The following is a 17,033-nucleotide window of genomic DNA, read 5'->3' on the forward strand; positions in this document are numbered from 1 at the left end:
TATTGGTGATGGATATTGCTATGGCTTCTGCTTTCCAGATGAGAAAATTGAGAGCCATGATTACAGAACTAGGAAAAGGCAGTGTTTGTGGTACAAAATGACCAGACACTAAAACCTCACCTCAAGCCACCACACCATGTGCTTCTTCCATCTCTTTGCCTGGTGCACAGGAAGGGCTTCCTGAATAACTCCTTTAGATGATGTTGTGCAAACATTGCTAGATTCTATCCTGTTTAGCCAATATCAACTTCTGTTAATGCTCTGATCAAATTTTTAAGTAGAGGTGGCCTCAAATAACTGGAATGAAAACAGAGTTCATCTGTCCTTCACTCTGACAGAGCATGAGAGAGAGAAAGAGGAGGAGAGGGAAAAAGGAAAACAAGAAGGGAGAGAGAGTGAGAGATGGTAGATAGTGCTTCCAGTCCAAACATATAGTATAGATCATTTTTCATTTATGGAGTTTTTGATGGTTATTGATGAATTAGCCTCCAGGAATGAATCACTGAAATACTGAGAAAGATGATATATCTTTCCTTGAAGCTTTTTAAAAAATGTTAATTTATATTGAGGTGCCTGGGTGGCTCAGTAGGTTAAGCAGCTGACTTCAGCTCAGGTCATGATCTCACGGTTTGTGAGTTCAAGCCCCAGGTCAGGCTCTGTGTGGACAACTCAGAGTCTGGAGCCTGCTTCAGATGCTATGTCTCTCTCTCTCTGCCCCTCCCTTACTTGCACTCTCTCTCTTTTTCTCTCTCTCTCAAACAAATGTTTGTTTATTTATTTTGAAAGAGAGAGGGAGAGAGAGTGTGTGTATGCATGAGATGGGGAGGGGCATAGAGAAAGAATCCCAAGCAGGCTTTGGGCTGTCAGTACAGAGCCTGATGCAGGGCTCAATCCCACAAACTTTGAGATCATGACCTGAGCTGAAATCAAGAGTCAGACACTTAATGTATGGAGCTACCCAGGCACCCCTGGCATATCTTAAAATGTACTCTAATCCAGTAACTGCTGTGAGTGAAAAAAGACATTTTCAATTTGAATCAACAATCACATTTTTAGGTACAGATTATTGCTGACCATATTGGACAGGTCTAGTTCATTCATACATGATCTCCAAAGCTCCTCTTCCTCTGGTTCGGTACCTTTTCCCACCACTGACATTTACACAGTGTTTCCATCGATGTCACTAACACACAGACATGATGATTGACTTCAAGAACAGCCCACTGACTTTCACAACACAGAAAAAGGTACTTGATGAACTCTGTGAAGGTGCACGTTCTCAGCCCACCCCTGTTAAACCTGTGATGCAAGGCTAAGTGTGTTTGCTTTTTTACTTTTCGAATCTGAAGGGTCAGAGCTCTTGTTTACAGATAGTAAAAGGCAGCTGGGGCTGAGATCTGCAGTGTCAGTGTCTACATATTCGGCAGAGTTTTAAGTAAACAACTAAGAGGTGTTCTGAACCTTCATTAATAACTAAATGTCAGCTGGAGAGAAGGTACAAGATGTCATTTCTTCCAGTTATCCTCTGACTTTATTGAAAACTCAGCTTTAGAACAATAGTTCTTTGCTTTTTCATTGTCACCCAATTAAGCTCTGAGCTTTTATTTTGCTTTAAGATCTTTGTATCCCTTCAGGAGGAAAGTCACAGGAAACGGATAGTTTTCACAGCGTCCCAGGCAGATCGTAGATTTGTAATGATTAGCAATGACACATGCTATTTTGGAGCTGGATTTATCATTCATATGCATGCACACTCCGATTAGCATTTTTTACTCAGCTTTTAAAAGTACTTGGCATTCTTGAATGACTCATGGATATAGAAATAATACAGAAATAATTCCCACCAAAATCTTGGTGACTGTTGCCACTAAAACTACTGAGGGGAGGGAATCTTAATTCTATTACTCTTCTTTCTTTTTCCCCCAAGATAAAGATAAAAAGGTAAAATGTGAACTTTGGTAAAAATCATGTGTCATGTCTAATAGAGTTCTCCTGCTAATCTGATGATCAGTGCAGGTGAACTAAAATTTGAATTCACTATGGTTGATTTATTCTCTGTTCTAAAATCTTACTTGGGTTTCATACTGTCCCAAAGAATATCTATTTATAACCATGTTGGAACTGGGGGCTTGGAATTTCAGTCTTCTTACTGCTTTGGAATTACCAAGGAGTAAATTAATGTTTCCATGACTGCCAGCTTTATTTTCTGTCAACAGCTATTCACTGAGCACCAGGTATTAAATAGATAAGCCCTAGAGACACAGCAGAGAACAAAGACAGACCCAATAACTCCCACAGGGCTCTGACTGTCTAGCGTGAAGGTATGCATTAGTCAAACAAATGCATATTTAAATAAATAACTGAAGTGCTATGTAGGAGGCTGGAGAATTCAGAGGAGCTAAGGCAGCCTGACCAAATGGAACACAGTTACCTGGTTGAGGGAAGGGAAGACATCTCAAAAAGTGGTCCTATGGAAACATAATGCAACCTAAGATGAATGTAGGATGAAAACTGACAGAAGGACAGGTTTTCTGACAGAGATAACAACACAACCTAATGTCTGCAACACTTGAATGATCAAGGGACAGTGAAGTCTCCCACAGCCAGAGTTAATATGAGGAGAAAGGATGGTGGGCCAAGAGCCCAGTGAAGTAAATGGGAGTATTCAGGGCATCTAGACTATGGTGAAGACATTTTTTATTCTTAGAGCAATGGGAAACATAGGCGAATTTTAAGCAAAGCACTGATCTGACCAGGTTTATGTTAGAAAGAGTTCACAAAACTGAAAATTGAATACAATTATGGATGGTATTGATAACTTCAAAGAATCACTATAATGATTAAAGAGCATCACATGAATACATTCAAATAAATTCAAACTAAAAATTAAAATTGCTAGGTATCCATTTGAGTTAATGAATACACTCTCAGGACATAAATGAGAGAATCTGGTTTAGTCTATTATCCAAAAACACATGCTAATGCTCAAACTTTAGAATTCTGATCTAAAAGTGGGGCATTAGTATAAGACTTTAAGATGAAGCAACATCTTCACCTGCAGTAATCAATGAATCTTGGTAATAAAGAAGACTATTACCATTTAATTATTTTACTTATTAAAAGGAAGCTGTACCTATGCCTCAAACCCTTGATCACCCCCAAATCAAAATATATGAAGTTGTAAATGAGACCTCACCATACACCCTTTAATATAATTATTATTAAGATAATTATAAAATGAATTTCATCAACACATATTTATTGAATTTTTGCAATGTTCCAGATACTGTGTATACTACAGTGACCATTATGGACTTAGCTGTATCCGCCGCCCCCCTCAAAGTTGAATATTGAGATCCTAACTCCCCGTACCTCAGAATGTGGTTGCATTTGGAGATAGGGCCTTTGAGAAGTTGATTAAGGCAATCTGAGTTCACATAGGTGGGCCCTAATCCAATGACTAAAGTCCTTGTAAGAAGAGAAAGTTTGGACACATAAGAGGTACCAAGGGCATGTGTAACATGGAAATGACCACTGGAGATCACAGTGAGAAGGTGGCCATCTGCAAGCCAAGGACATAAACTTCATAGGAAGCCAACCCTGCTAACACTTTAATCCCAGACATCCAGAACCATAATGAAATACATTCTGTTTATACCATCCAGTCCATGGTGCCCTGTTACCAAAGCTCCAGCTAACTAAGACAGTGTCAAAGCTGTAGATTCTTCTTCAAGCAGATTACAGTCCAACTGGGAACAGACAGAAGCAACGATACAAAGAGAAGATAAGTTTCATGGTAAGGGGGATTGAGGGTGCAATGGGGTTACTAATCTTAATGTGGGGGTCAGGGGAGGCTCCCTAGGGAGACCAACATCTAGGTTGAAGCCTGAGTAGGAGTAGCAAGGCAACAAAGAGGGTAGAGTATTTCAGAAGAATGTGTGCAAACGTGTGTGGAAAAGCCCAGGAAACTTTGACAGTTGGAAGGACTTGAACACTTGGCAGAGATGAGTCTCTCAATGTGTGTTTGCTGACTATTTCATGGGCGTATCTATTATACGAGTTTAAAATAGCCTCAGATTTTATCTGGACTAGTGCAAATACCTATGGATTGATTTCCCAGCTTCTATTCTTGCTCTTTACTTTCCTGTCTTTCTACAACAGCTAGAAGAGTCTTCAAACAAAACAAAACCTTAATTAGGTAATGTCACTGCCCTCCTTAAAGAGCCTGGGGGACTTTTAACACTATTTACAACTAAGCAAATAAATATATACATAAATAATGTTTACCTGCAAAGCTCAGTGTGATCTAGCACATGCCTACCTTTCACACCTCCTCAGTTCCTCTCTTCATCCCCTGACCTCACTCATCCCCAGCCACACAGGCTCTCTGCTGCTCCACAAGAGCAAGCCAAATCCACTCCTGCCTCAGCGTCCTTGCACTTGCTATTCCTTCTGTCTAGAAGTCTTCTATGAGGTTTTAGTATCTCCTTCTACATTTTACATCTGACCTGAAACTTCACCTCCTCAGAAGAGTCCTCTCTAACTTATCAAAATGAACCTCCCTCTAATTCCTTCATGGTGATATCTATCCTATTACCCTAGGTTATTTTTTCTTTCATAGCATTCATCCTATTTTTTAAAAATATATTACTCAGTGTTCATCATGATAAGTATACTTTTAAATCCCCATTACCTATTTCACCCAACCCCTCCTCCCCTCTGGTAACCATCAATTTGTTCCCTATAATTAAGTCTGTTTCTTGGTTTGACTCTTTTTTCCCTTTGTTCGTTTGGTTTGCTTCTTAAATTCCACATATGAGTGAAATCATATGGCATTTGTCTTTTTTCCTGACTGATTTATCTCACTTATCGTAATATTCTAGCTCCATTAATGTCATAAAAATTTCATTCTTTTTTATGGCTGAATAAAATTCCATTGTATGTTTATACACCACCTCCTTTGTCCATTCACCTATCAATGGACACTTGCGCAGCTTCCACAATGTGGATATTGTAAATAATACTTCTATAAACATAGCATTTGTCCCTTTAAAATAGTGTTTCTATATTTTTAGTATCCTATATATAGTGCAATTATAGCTTCATAGAGTAATTTTATTTTTAAGTTTCTGAGGAACCCCATACTATTTTCCACGGCGGTTATACCAGTTTGCATTCTCACCAACAGTGTAAGAGGATTCCTTTTCTCCACATCCTCGCCAACACTTCTTGTTCCTTGTTTCTAATTTTCGCCATTCTGATAGGTCTGAGGTGATATCTTATTGTGGTTTTTATTTGCATTTCTCTGATGCTGAGTTATGTTGAGCATCATTTCATGTGTCTGTTTGCCATCTGGATGACTTTGGAGCAATGTCCGTTCATATCTTCTGCCTATCTTTTAACTGGGTTGTTTGGTTTTAGGGCACACTTATCCTATTTTAAACCACAGTGTTTACTTAAGTGCTTCCCCTATCATTCTTCTTTTCCCCCCACACTATAATTTAAGTTCTGTGGAAACAGAAGACTTATCTATTTGCTCACTTCTTTTTCTAGCAGTGACCGACACACTGTAAATATGAAATAAGCATGTGTTAAATGAACAATGTTAAATCATCCAAACTGACTCTGATTGTAAATTCACATCATCCATCTTGAACATGATACAGTAAACAGTGGGAAGATTATTCATTTTTTGCTTTATTATTTAATTTAAATTCAAGTTAGTTAACATACAGTGTAGTATGCCTTCAGGAGTAGAACCCAGTGATTCATTACTTCTCTATATTTTGAACTCCTAGAGAACAGAAACAAATTTAACCCTGTGGTACAAGAAGATAAAGGTAGCAGTAAACTCTCATCCCAGATAGTCGTGGAATAGAATATCAGAATATACTACACATTTCATGTGTGTCCACAAATCACAGTGATTCAAAAGGGACAGAACCGATCCAAAGGATTTGCCAACTGGCATTGTCATCTGACTCTGAATAAGATACTTAACAATATAAAGTGTTCTGTAAATTATGGATGACAATACTGTCTCTTATGGCATAGAACTAGTTCAGGAGGTAATGGAATTTTTGTTTTCAGTAGCTGCGCTCCCTGGGGATAAAATTGGGAATGGCAATGAAATAGATTGTAGCTAGTATCATTAACTCTGTATTTGCAACATGATTTACTGAGTTAGTCCTGGAACTGGGAGGGAAGGAGGCTTTGGCTCTTTCCTGAAGATAATCTCCATCACTATAACTTCTATGCTGTAATGAGGCCAGGCTCCCTGGGACTTCATTGGGAAAGATCTTCAAGGTTGAAAGATAGAATGAGGAGCAACCTGATAGAGACGGGTTAAGATAGGACTTAAGCAGCATATTCCATACAAGTGTCTGTCACTCCCTGAAGGACACTGGCCTAGCAGGAAATAAGAGCATCAGAATGAAGACCAAATAGTGTCATGGTTAGGAATGTGAGCTCCTGGAGCAAGATGCATGCATTTGAATTTCCATGTCGCAGGGGTGACACAGAGCAGCTGACTTTACTTCTTTGAGATTTGGTTTCTTCATCTCCATAAGGGAGCAATGTCAAAACCTATAAAATTATCATGAAAGGTAAAAGGATTCAGATATTTAAAGCATCTAGATATGTTTCAGCCTCATAATAAGCGCTCAGGATATGTTGTTTTTCATTATCATCACCACCAACACCATCATAATATCACCGTCAGCAAAGTACTGAATTGAAACTGAAGCTTAGAGAGGATGGTGCTTTGTTGGGTCAAGTGCTGGATGGAGCCAACCAGAAATGCGGCAAATCCAGTGCCACAAGATTTATTTATGGAATGCCAGATTAAAACCTCTACTGGTGAAATGACTTCATCCCTAGTGCCGCTAAGTAATTGTGTCCACTTTCTCCATAATTTTGTTGAACACATCAAAAGTGACTCAAACACAGGATTGATGGACACAACTTTGAGAGAACTACAGTAAACCATGCCATGGGAATTCGATGATCTAATACTCATCCACCAAGGGAAGAATATTACTCTAAACAATTTATAAAACTAAATTTTAGTCTGTAGCAGATGATACAAATTTTGGGGAATGACTTTTTAATAGCAGATACTCTGGGGCAGCTGGCTGGCTAGTCACTTAAGAGTCTGACCCTTGATTTTGGCTCAGGTCTTGATCTTACAGTTGGTGGGATCGAGCCCTTCATCAGGCTCTGCACTGAAAATGAGGAGTCTGCTTGGGATTCCCTCTCTCCCTCTCTCTCTCTCTGTGTTCCCCTACTCTCTCTTTCTCTTTCTCTCTCAAAATAAATTTAAAGAAACACTAATAAAAAATAGCAGATGCTGTAAAAACAATAAAGAAGTTGATAATAGTTTTTAAGAACCTGGTGGTTTGTATGTAATTGCATTTTTCATTCTGCTCAATTCCTTGCTTTTTCTTGAAGCAGAGTTGACATCTCTCTTAGACAATAATGAAGATGAACAGCTGCTGAACAACTAGGGCTACGATTTTGACTGGTGTTTATAATTCAACCAGGTATGAGTAGGTTTATGAGATTGAGTTTAAGAAGTTTGGGCAAATTATTCTCTAAATTATCTACACCACCTATTAGCAAACCACACAATTTCTCCCAATGAGATACACCTTGACAAAGAAACTCATTCATTCATTCATTCCTTAATCCATAATATTCCTAAGGGTTACTATTAGCTATGCACTATTAGGGAATGCCATGGCTGCAATGAAGAGGGAAATTTTGTCCCTACCTTCATGAATCCTACTTTTTTAGTAGCTTCAATAAACAGAGTCCTGAGTTCCAAGTATTTAAGTCTTTCATCCCTCAAGTGAGGAAAGAAAGGTTATTTCTTAAGTACTTACTGTGCCAGGCACTGTACTAGATGCTGTGCAAGTAATTAGAAGGTTAGTTTACTTTTTGACAGTATATCCAGGCTAGTTAGCTCACCATGTAGCTACCTATTATCTGGTCTTATTGTCTTTGAGGAAATAATTTCCACAAACTTTAAAGTTCATTTCCTAGATACTAGCCCTCCTCTTGCACAGCCTAAACTTTGAGTTTTCATTTTTGTGGATGACCTCAAAGAGAAGTAACTCCCTTGTGGTATGAGATGTAGGAGGTGAAGATAGAAACTTCGTTTTGGAGGCAAGCACCTGAGGACAGATTAATTTCATGCCAAGCTTCAGAAAGTGTTATCGTTAAATAGAGCAGAGAGGAGAGGAAGAGTAGAAGTATCAATTGATGCCCTTGCTTTCAGATGTCCTTTATGGACAGCTCAGTAGGAAGTAAATAATTGGTAATAGCTATTGTGTTTTGCTATATCGCTAAACCAGAAGTGAGTGCTCATGAAAATGTCACTTTACAGCCAAGAGAAAAATGAGGAACAATGATCAGTTTGACATTTTAAATAGAAGACGTGTTTTTCTTTGGTTCAATATAAAAGTTTCTATGCACCATGTAATTACATTTTACACCAGATTTCAGGTGTGCTAATTAATGTATCAACCCTTTTGTTGATGTCACCTAAAATACACTTGGTTACTATTCTGAGAATGTCTTTAGCCTCGCTTCATGAAGCCTGGTGATCCAATCAATGAGTTATATGTCATAGAAAATAAATTGTAAAATGGGGTGAGAATTAGAAATTACACTTTAAAATTTTTCCATTTTTAGAAAAAAGAGCAGTGCACACTGTCAAATTTCTGTTTCAGAAATGAATCAATATAAACCCTTTCTTGAGGCTGATCAACCATTTTGGTCTGCCGAACACTAAGGGGACATGGGATTTTCAGTGTTAAAAGGTGAAAGTCCCCAGAAAAGCAGGGTGTATTGGACACTTTCTCTCTTTTCACAGATGTGTTATGATGACTGAATGAAAGAATGGTTCTTGAAAGCATATCATAGGAATGCTTGATACTTAGAAACATCAAAAAAGTCAACTACTGTTAAGTTGCTTACTTGTGACAGGTGTTGTGCTAAGCAGTAATTTTTCCATGAACCTTCTCTGCTCCTGAATACCTTGGCTTGCATAACTGATATCAGGGCTAGCTCAGAATGGTAAATAGGCGAAAGCCAGATACATCCTTTTCTCTGGGATGGGCTCAGGGGCATTTATACCCAAAACTGCAATAGTAGGCAGAGCTTGAGAGGGCCACTTGTTGTCTGAGAAGGTGCTCCTGACCAGGAATGAGGGAAGCTAGTAAATTAACTCCATGTAAGTAAACTATACTGTTTACCATTTTTTTAAAAATATGTATTTATTTTATAGTACATTCTATATATGCAGTGTATGTATAGAATACATATAATATGTAATAATATGTTATACATATATAATATAATGAATAAAATCCCCAACTATCCCATTCACAAATTGTACCTGTAAGTTTCAGTTTTCTTGCCTGTAGAGTGGTATTGAAAATGTCCCTATTTCATAAAAAGGGCTGCTACCATGAATAAATGAGATAATTTATCTTGTATATCACTTTTCATGTATCTTATAAGCACTCAATGTATGAATGATTACTTTTTCACCCTTTTTGTTTCAGCTTTATTGAAATATAATCCAAGTACCAAATAATTCCCTCTTTAAATTGTACTGAATGAATTCAGTCGTGTGTCATACATTCCCAGGTATACAACAATCACCCCAATCATTATTAGAACATCTTCCTCCCTGCTCCACACCAAAACAAAAAATCTCTTGTACTTACCCCTTAGCCTTCACCCTTTCTTTCTCCCCAGCACCCCATACCACTCTCTAAAATTGCCTGTCCTGCATATTTCATATGAATTTCATGTAAATAGAACCACAATATGTGACCTTTGTGACTGGCTTTATTCACTTAGCACAATGATTTCAAGGTTCACCCATGTTGTGTCATCCTCACCCCTTTTTATTGGTGAATAATATCCCATTGTACATAACACATTTTATTTATCTATTCATCATTTTACAGGTACTTGGGTTTTCCATTTTTAGGCAGTTATCAATAATACTATGAATATTCTCATGAGAGTTTTGTGTGGACATATGTTCTCACTTTTCTTGGGTATTTTTCCAGGAGAGGAATTGCTAGGTCATATGGGAAATCAATATTTAACCTTTTGAGGAACTGCCAGACTTTTCTTCTAAAGTGATCAAACCATTTTTCATTCTGTAGTAGTTTATGGAGGCTATAATTTCTCCACTTCTTTGCCAACATCTGTTTTTAACCTGTATTTTTTTTTTTTTATTATAGCCATCCCTAGTGGGTGTAATATGCTATCTCAATAGACTTTTGATTTTCATTCTCTGGATAGCTAGTGATGTTGAGCATTTGTCATGTACATGTTGGCCATTTTTAAAATCTTCTTCAGAGAAATGTCTATTCAGATCCTTTGCCCTCTTTTTAAAAAATTTTTAATGTTAATTTATTTCTGAGAGACAGAGACAGACAGAGTATAAGCAGGGGAGGGTCAGAGAGAGAGAGGGAGACACAGAATCCAAAGCAGGCTTCAAGCTCTGAGCTGTCAGCACAGAGTCCAACCCAGGGCTTAAACACACAAACTGCAAGATCATGACCTGAGCTGAAATCGGATGCTTAATTGACTGAGTCACCCAGGTGCCCCTGCTTTGCCCTCTTTTAATTGGATTGAGTATCAAATATTATTAATATGAAGTCATTTCTATACCCTCTCAGTATTTAAAGAACACTTACTATGTTCCAAGTCATTTATATTTATAATATCAAATATTTAAATAGTGATTATTCAAATTGGTATTATAATCCCCACTTTTTAGATTAGAACACTAAAGAGCAGAGAATGCAGTAGCTTGTCTAGCTGAAAATGTAGCAGATTTAGATTTAGCTAACACCACAGGATGTATGATGGTATTTCTGATGCTAGCTGGCCACCTGAGCCTACTGGAGTACATGAGCTCATCCTCTGTGGGCTACCTTCTCTGATCCTGCAGCTTCTTTCAGGAATGTGCCTTGAATGCACATCTTCGATGGCTCTTCCAACACACAGAATAGCATTTAAACTCAGCCTGTCACTCAAAACCTTCGCATTCTTGGCACACCCCATCACCCCAGCCTCATTCTCAGTCATTCCCTTACCCTGTACATCATGCATCTGGAAAACCACAAAATTTCTCAGTTTCCTAAAGGAAATTTGATCTCTTCCATCTACTGGAGAATTCAGTTGATTTTACAGGCGTCTGCTCAAAAGTTGTCATTCTCCTTGACCCCTTGAAGTTACATTCCTGTCCTTACTCTGTGCATATACTTCTTCTTAATCCAGCCAGCAATGCTGGTGTAACTATTAATGTTTATGATGTGTCCAAAGCAGTGGAGATGTTATAGTAGACAATGTCCATTCCCTTACCCTAAAGAGTTCAAAGTCTAGTTTGTGTCTGTTTTCACCACTACCCTGCAAATATTCTTAGCCCAAGGATCATATCATTAAGCTCACTACCAAGCACAGTCTCTGGAAAAATCTGGGATTTAAGGAAAGAAACTGGAGCTACTGATCCTCATACATTCCATAGAAGATAGATTCTTGATAATAACAATAAATGGGAACCGACCCCAGCAATATACAGCTGAGAATCGCATGGTAGTACTTCTAAGCGATCTGTTATATGAGATTTAAGACAAAACAATGTAACCCAAATACGAAGGTGTAAGTGCACAATGAATATGCAAAGCTGTAAGCTAAGTGATAATTTTTGTCTTGATTGTGTGAGCTAACTCTTAAGAAGATTATAATTAAGGGTGCATTTCTTATAGTACCAACAAGCATTTTAATCAACGTCTATAGCATTAACTCCAATTACCATTAGTAAACTACGAGGATTCTGTTTTAAATTGCAATAAGTCAATACATTCAAGATGCCATTTTGGGAGTATATATTAACAGGACCTTATCATTTTCCTGAGTCATCACTTAAAATACGGATGGGGGCTGCATTGAGGCAGAGGCAATATTGGGAGATTTGAAGAACTACTACGTTTCACACATGGTATTTGTATTCTGATGTGAAACATAAACTTATCCTAAAGAACTTTTAATAATTATTTGATTGATGAATTTTGGCTTTATAGCTTTAAAGAAAGACATTTTGTTTAGATGAACAAACTAATAGACTAGCAAACTCAAAATACAGGCTGATAAACAGGGTCCTTTGAAACTCTCATTATTAACTTACAATATTTGCATAAATTTGAACAAAGATGGATGGCTTTAAATGACTGTCACTAATTAAGAGACTGAAACAAACAAAAGACTAATAAAACATTATGTACAAAGACAGGCACATTAGCATATTCTACCCCATATCTCCGTTGCAATGACATGAAGACAAATATTCCTGATTATACCTGAAGCAATAATGTAACTAAGGCAATAAATCATTTGAAGAAACCTAAGGGGGCTTCTTTTTAAACACATTGATTTAGGTATTAGGCCTGTCATTGAAAAATAAACATAAAAATGGAATCAAATTTGTTGTAATGATGTACTGTTCAAAGATTTGTCTCTCTCTCCTGAAAAAAATTAATCAGTAGGTGGACATGAGACTGTATCCTGAGATATACTTGTTAAAAAGGACTGTCAGATCATTATTAGAAAACTTCTTTCAAATATCCACCAGAATAGATATTTACCCTTAAAGAGACACAGCACAAAACCTAAAAGTTAAATCAAAGATAGTTTAATGCTTGAGTGTTGCATTTTTTCTTTTTTTTTTTTTCCTGAGATCTAGAAGATATTTTCCCAATTAATTTAACTCTGACATCTTACCTTCAAAATTTGCAACAATGTTCACATTATGGAAGAAAGTTCTACTATAGGGAAGCAAAGGAAGGGAGGGGCACCACTGGGCACAGTCATGCTATAACTTTTCAGGGTTGGCTCTTTTTAGAAAGGCTATCATAAAGAGTAAGGAAGAAGGTGCTTTATCCAATGAGCGACTGGCAATCTGTGCTGCAAGTTATTCAATATCCCTGGCCTGATATTCATTAGTTCATTGGTCCACAAAACAAAGCTGTCTTGCAGATCAATGGTAACTATGGATTTGAACCCCAAGAAGGTCAAGTTATGAAAAACTGATATTTTGATCAAAAACTTATCTTAACTTTCTAACTTTTTGAACCTTTTGTGATGTTATTTTTAGAATGTTACATGATTTTCTTCTTTTGTTGCGATTACTTGGTTCCCTACTGCCATAATTGAAATTTTCCATTGATCTACTACATAAACCATTTTATACTTGCGTACCTAAGTTTTAAGACACTTTAATTAAGTGTTGACTACAGTCCAATTATTAATCACTACTCAGAACCTACACAAATCTACATGAAGATTTAAGCTCCCAAACCCACTGATCAAAATATCTAGATCATCTATGTAATTACAAGTATTCATTGCATTCTCACCAGCCTGCTTTGTAGGCTTTGTAAAGTATTATTTATTTCTCTTAAAACAAATTCGTGCTTCATGTTTATCAACTGAATGCCTTTAGGGGAACTATTATGCACCTATAGAGTGTTTTAGATTCTTCGAACAAATTTAGGAAAAGAAAATAAAAACTCATGGTTCCATAATGGCAATAGGTTATTTCAGTGTTTGCATAGATGCAATGTTTCTTTTACTAAATCAAAAGGAAAAACAATCTTTTTTTTGGGGGGGGGATTTTATTTTTAAGTAATCTCTACATCCAACATGGGGCTTATACTCAAACCCTGAGATCAAGAGTCACATACTCTACCGACTGAGCCAGCAAAAATAGATTTAAAATTTAAAACATTCACTACTAATTAACTCTTATAAAAGATCGTAGTACCAAGTGTGTGGCAATCTTTTCCATTCCCCCTTTTCTTCTGGGGACAGTTCCATCTGTATTTCTTCAACCTCTCCCTATATTTGACACACACAGGTACGTCAAGAGTCATGTGATCCAGAACTGACCAGAGGATCCCATTTTCCTGGTATCTGTGATTAATCAGAGAAAGAAAAATTAAAAATCACGCCCAATCAGTGTTCTTCTCTGGGATTACTCAGAGGGGCCCCAGGGGAAATGTGTTCTCTTATCCTGCAAGGTCGCCAACCTGGGACTATGAGACTCCTAGTTCCGTGCTCCTTAAGAAGACTCATTACAGCAGGCTAGAACAGCACCAACAGATACATTAATCCCCCTGGTTATCTGAGTTTTCACTTTCTGTGGTTTCCGTAACCTGTGGTCAACCGTGGTCTGAAGTGGATGATTCTCCTTATGACAGATCATCAGACTGTCAATAGTAGTGTAATGCTAAGTCACAAGGCCTATGTCATTCACCTCATTTCACTGTATCACATAATCATTTTCTCATTTCAAACCACCACAAGAAGAATGAGTACAGCACAATAGGATACTGAAAGAGAGAGAGAGAAATCATATTCACATAAATTTTATCACAGTATATTGTTACAATGTTCAATTTTATTATATGTTATTATTGTTCATCTCTTACTGTGCCTAATTTATAAATGAAACTTTATTATAGGCAGATATGTATAGGAGAAAACATGGCACATATGGGGTTTGGTACTCTCTGTGGTTTCAGGACTCCACTGGGGACTTTGGAACATATACCCCGTGGATAAGGGGGATCAACTGTAAGGGGCAGCAGAGAAAACAAAAGATAAGAGATTGATAGATTCCTGATACTTTTAAGTTCCAATTCTACTCTCCAGATTCATGATTTCTATAGACCATTCTTTGATTTGAACCAGCCACATGCACTTCCTAGTAATATATGCCAAAAAAATTCCCTTTTGATTCAGTTACATTTTTCCCTTAACTGAAAAGTCTTGGGTGACACTTGTCCTTTAATGTTGTTGAATAAATTGGTTTGCATGCTTTGGCACTCTTTTATTAAATTCACATTTATTAAACATCTGTGCCAAGCACAAGGCTCACAAAAAAATAGGCTATAATCCTTATATTAGGAAGCTAATCATCATCATCAAATTATCAAAGTACTTCCTTGTAAATGACACGGTGGAATGTAACCTTCAAAGAAACTATAATGAATCCTAATTTGATACTTCAAGTCATTTCAAAGTTTTAAACTACCTACTTGGCCTAAAATAAAATTGATTCTCCATAAACTTTCACTTCAGTCCATCTTATCCAAGAACTTCTCAGAATGGAAACATGCTTTTTCATCTTGACTTTTTGCTTTACATGGATGACTGATATATATTATTTCACATGCCCTTTGTGGGAAAAAAATAACTGGTTCTGAAGATCGTATGTATGTAATATCATTGAATTCTTCCCCAAGCCATATGAGGTGGCCATTCTTATTATCTCATTTTAAAAATGAAGATTCTGACACTGACAGTTAATTAGGTGAACTATCAAAGATCTTGTCAATGTCACCAACAACTCTGTGCAGATTATCTAAGTGGGCTCAAGGTAATCACAATGATTCTTATAAGAGAGAAGCAGGCTGGTTGGGGACAGAGAAGGAGCTTGAACACTGGAAGCAGGTGCTATGCCAGAGCTAAGAGATGTGAGAGGCCTTTAGAAACTCCCAAAAGGCAAGGTAACAGATTCTAGCCTGCAGTTTCCAGAAAGAACCCAGCCCCACTGACAACTTGATTTTAATCTAGTGACACTAATTCTTTATTTTTTAATAGTTTATTGTCAAGTTTGTTTCCATATAACACCCAGTGCTCATCTCCACAAGTACTCTCCTCCATACCCATCACCCCCCTTGCCCTAATTCTAACTTCTGATGTGCAGAACTATAAAGAATAAATTTGTGCTGTTTCAAGCCACTTAGTGTCTGGTAATTTATGACCACTACAATAGGAAACTAATCCAAGGGGCACCTGAGGGGCTCAGTTGGTTGATTGTCCAACTTTGCCTCAAGTCATGATCTCAGGTTAGTGAGATCAAGCCCCGAATCTCTGCTGTCAGTGCAGAGCCCGCTTCAGATCCACTGTCCTCCTTTCTCTCTGCCCCTGCTCATACTCTCTCAAAAATAAATAAACATTAAAAAAAAGAAAACTAATACAATGTCACATATTTTCCCAGGGAGGAAAATAAAACACATATTCACATAGCATCTGTCTCTTCACCTGGGGGTAATTCTTCTGAACTTTTAACTGAGGCAAAAAGGAAAACAACAACAACAAAAGAATTTGGAAGACAAAACCACATGTTCATATTCAGACTTCTAAAACATTAAATCAGAAACAAATAAACTTGACACCTAAGGATTAATAAATTATGTCCAAATAGCTGGGGAACAACTTTTGTAAAACATCAACAAATCTGGCTCTGTAGTTTCAAGCCTATTTCAAACCCTCCCTTGACATTTCAATTATTGACAAGATCATGAGCACACCTGGAATGAGAAAAACATTGAGATTCATATTTTCACCCATGAAATCATATTGTCACACTTATCAATAACATCCTAAGTCATCTTTTCATTATCCCTCAAAATAAGATATTAAAGAGGATTTAATACTCAGTGCTAAAAATATTTTAAATATTTTTTAAATATAGTGTTGCCTGTCTTATCCAATGACCTAGAATTAATTTAATGAATTTGATAATCTTGTCATAAAGCTAAATATGGCAGATTGGTGATCACTTCTGCTCTTAAAAATGGGTGCCATACTTAAAAATGGAAGTGGGAATTCCTGTTTCCAATAGCTCTCTGACCTTGGGTATGTCATTCTTCCCTAAGTGGGTCTCTGCTTTGCACCTATAAATTCAAGGGGATGATGGATTAGACATCATAAAAATGACACATCATTCCAAGATGGCAGTGTACAGAAAGCTCTGCATCAGCGCTTACTTAAACTATTTTCCAAAACTTGGAGGCAAACACAATCACACACCCCATGGGGTCACTCCCCACAGGGATGATTTGGGGAGTCAGCTGAAGGAGGCTGAAAACCCAGACCTCACAAGTTTATTACAAACAGCTGCAATTTTAACCAAGCCTGGGCTGTCAGACTCAATTTTT

The 17,033-nt window shown here is 37.3% G+C and overlaps 1 protein-coding gene across 1 annotated transcript in view; it reads right to left on the bottom strand.

Annotated features, from left to right (window-relative positions):
- The window catches only part of KCNIP4 (potassium voltage-gated channel interacting protein 4), a 1,146,137-nt gene that overhangs the window by 593,697 nt on the left and 535,407 nt on the right, over positions 1–17,033 (bottom strand). The gene's annotated exons all lie outside the window — the stretch shown is intronic.

This window comes from Crocuta crocuta, unplaced genomic scaffold, assembly GCF_008692635.1.
Source record: "Crocuta crocuta isolate KB4526 unplaced genomic scaffold, BGI_CrCroc_1.0 scaffold179, whole genome shotgun sequence".
Taxonomy (NCBI): Eukaryota; Metazoa; Chordata; class Mammalia; order Carnivora; family Hyaenidae; genus Crocuta; species Crocuta crocuta.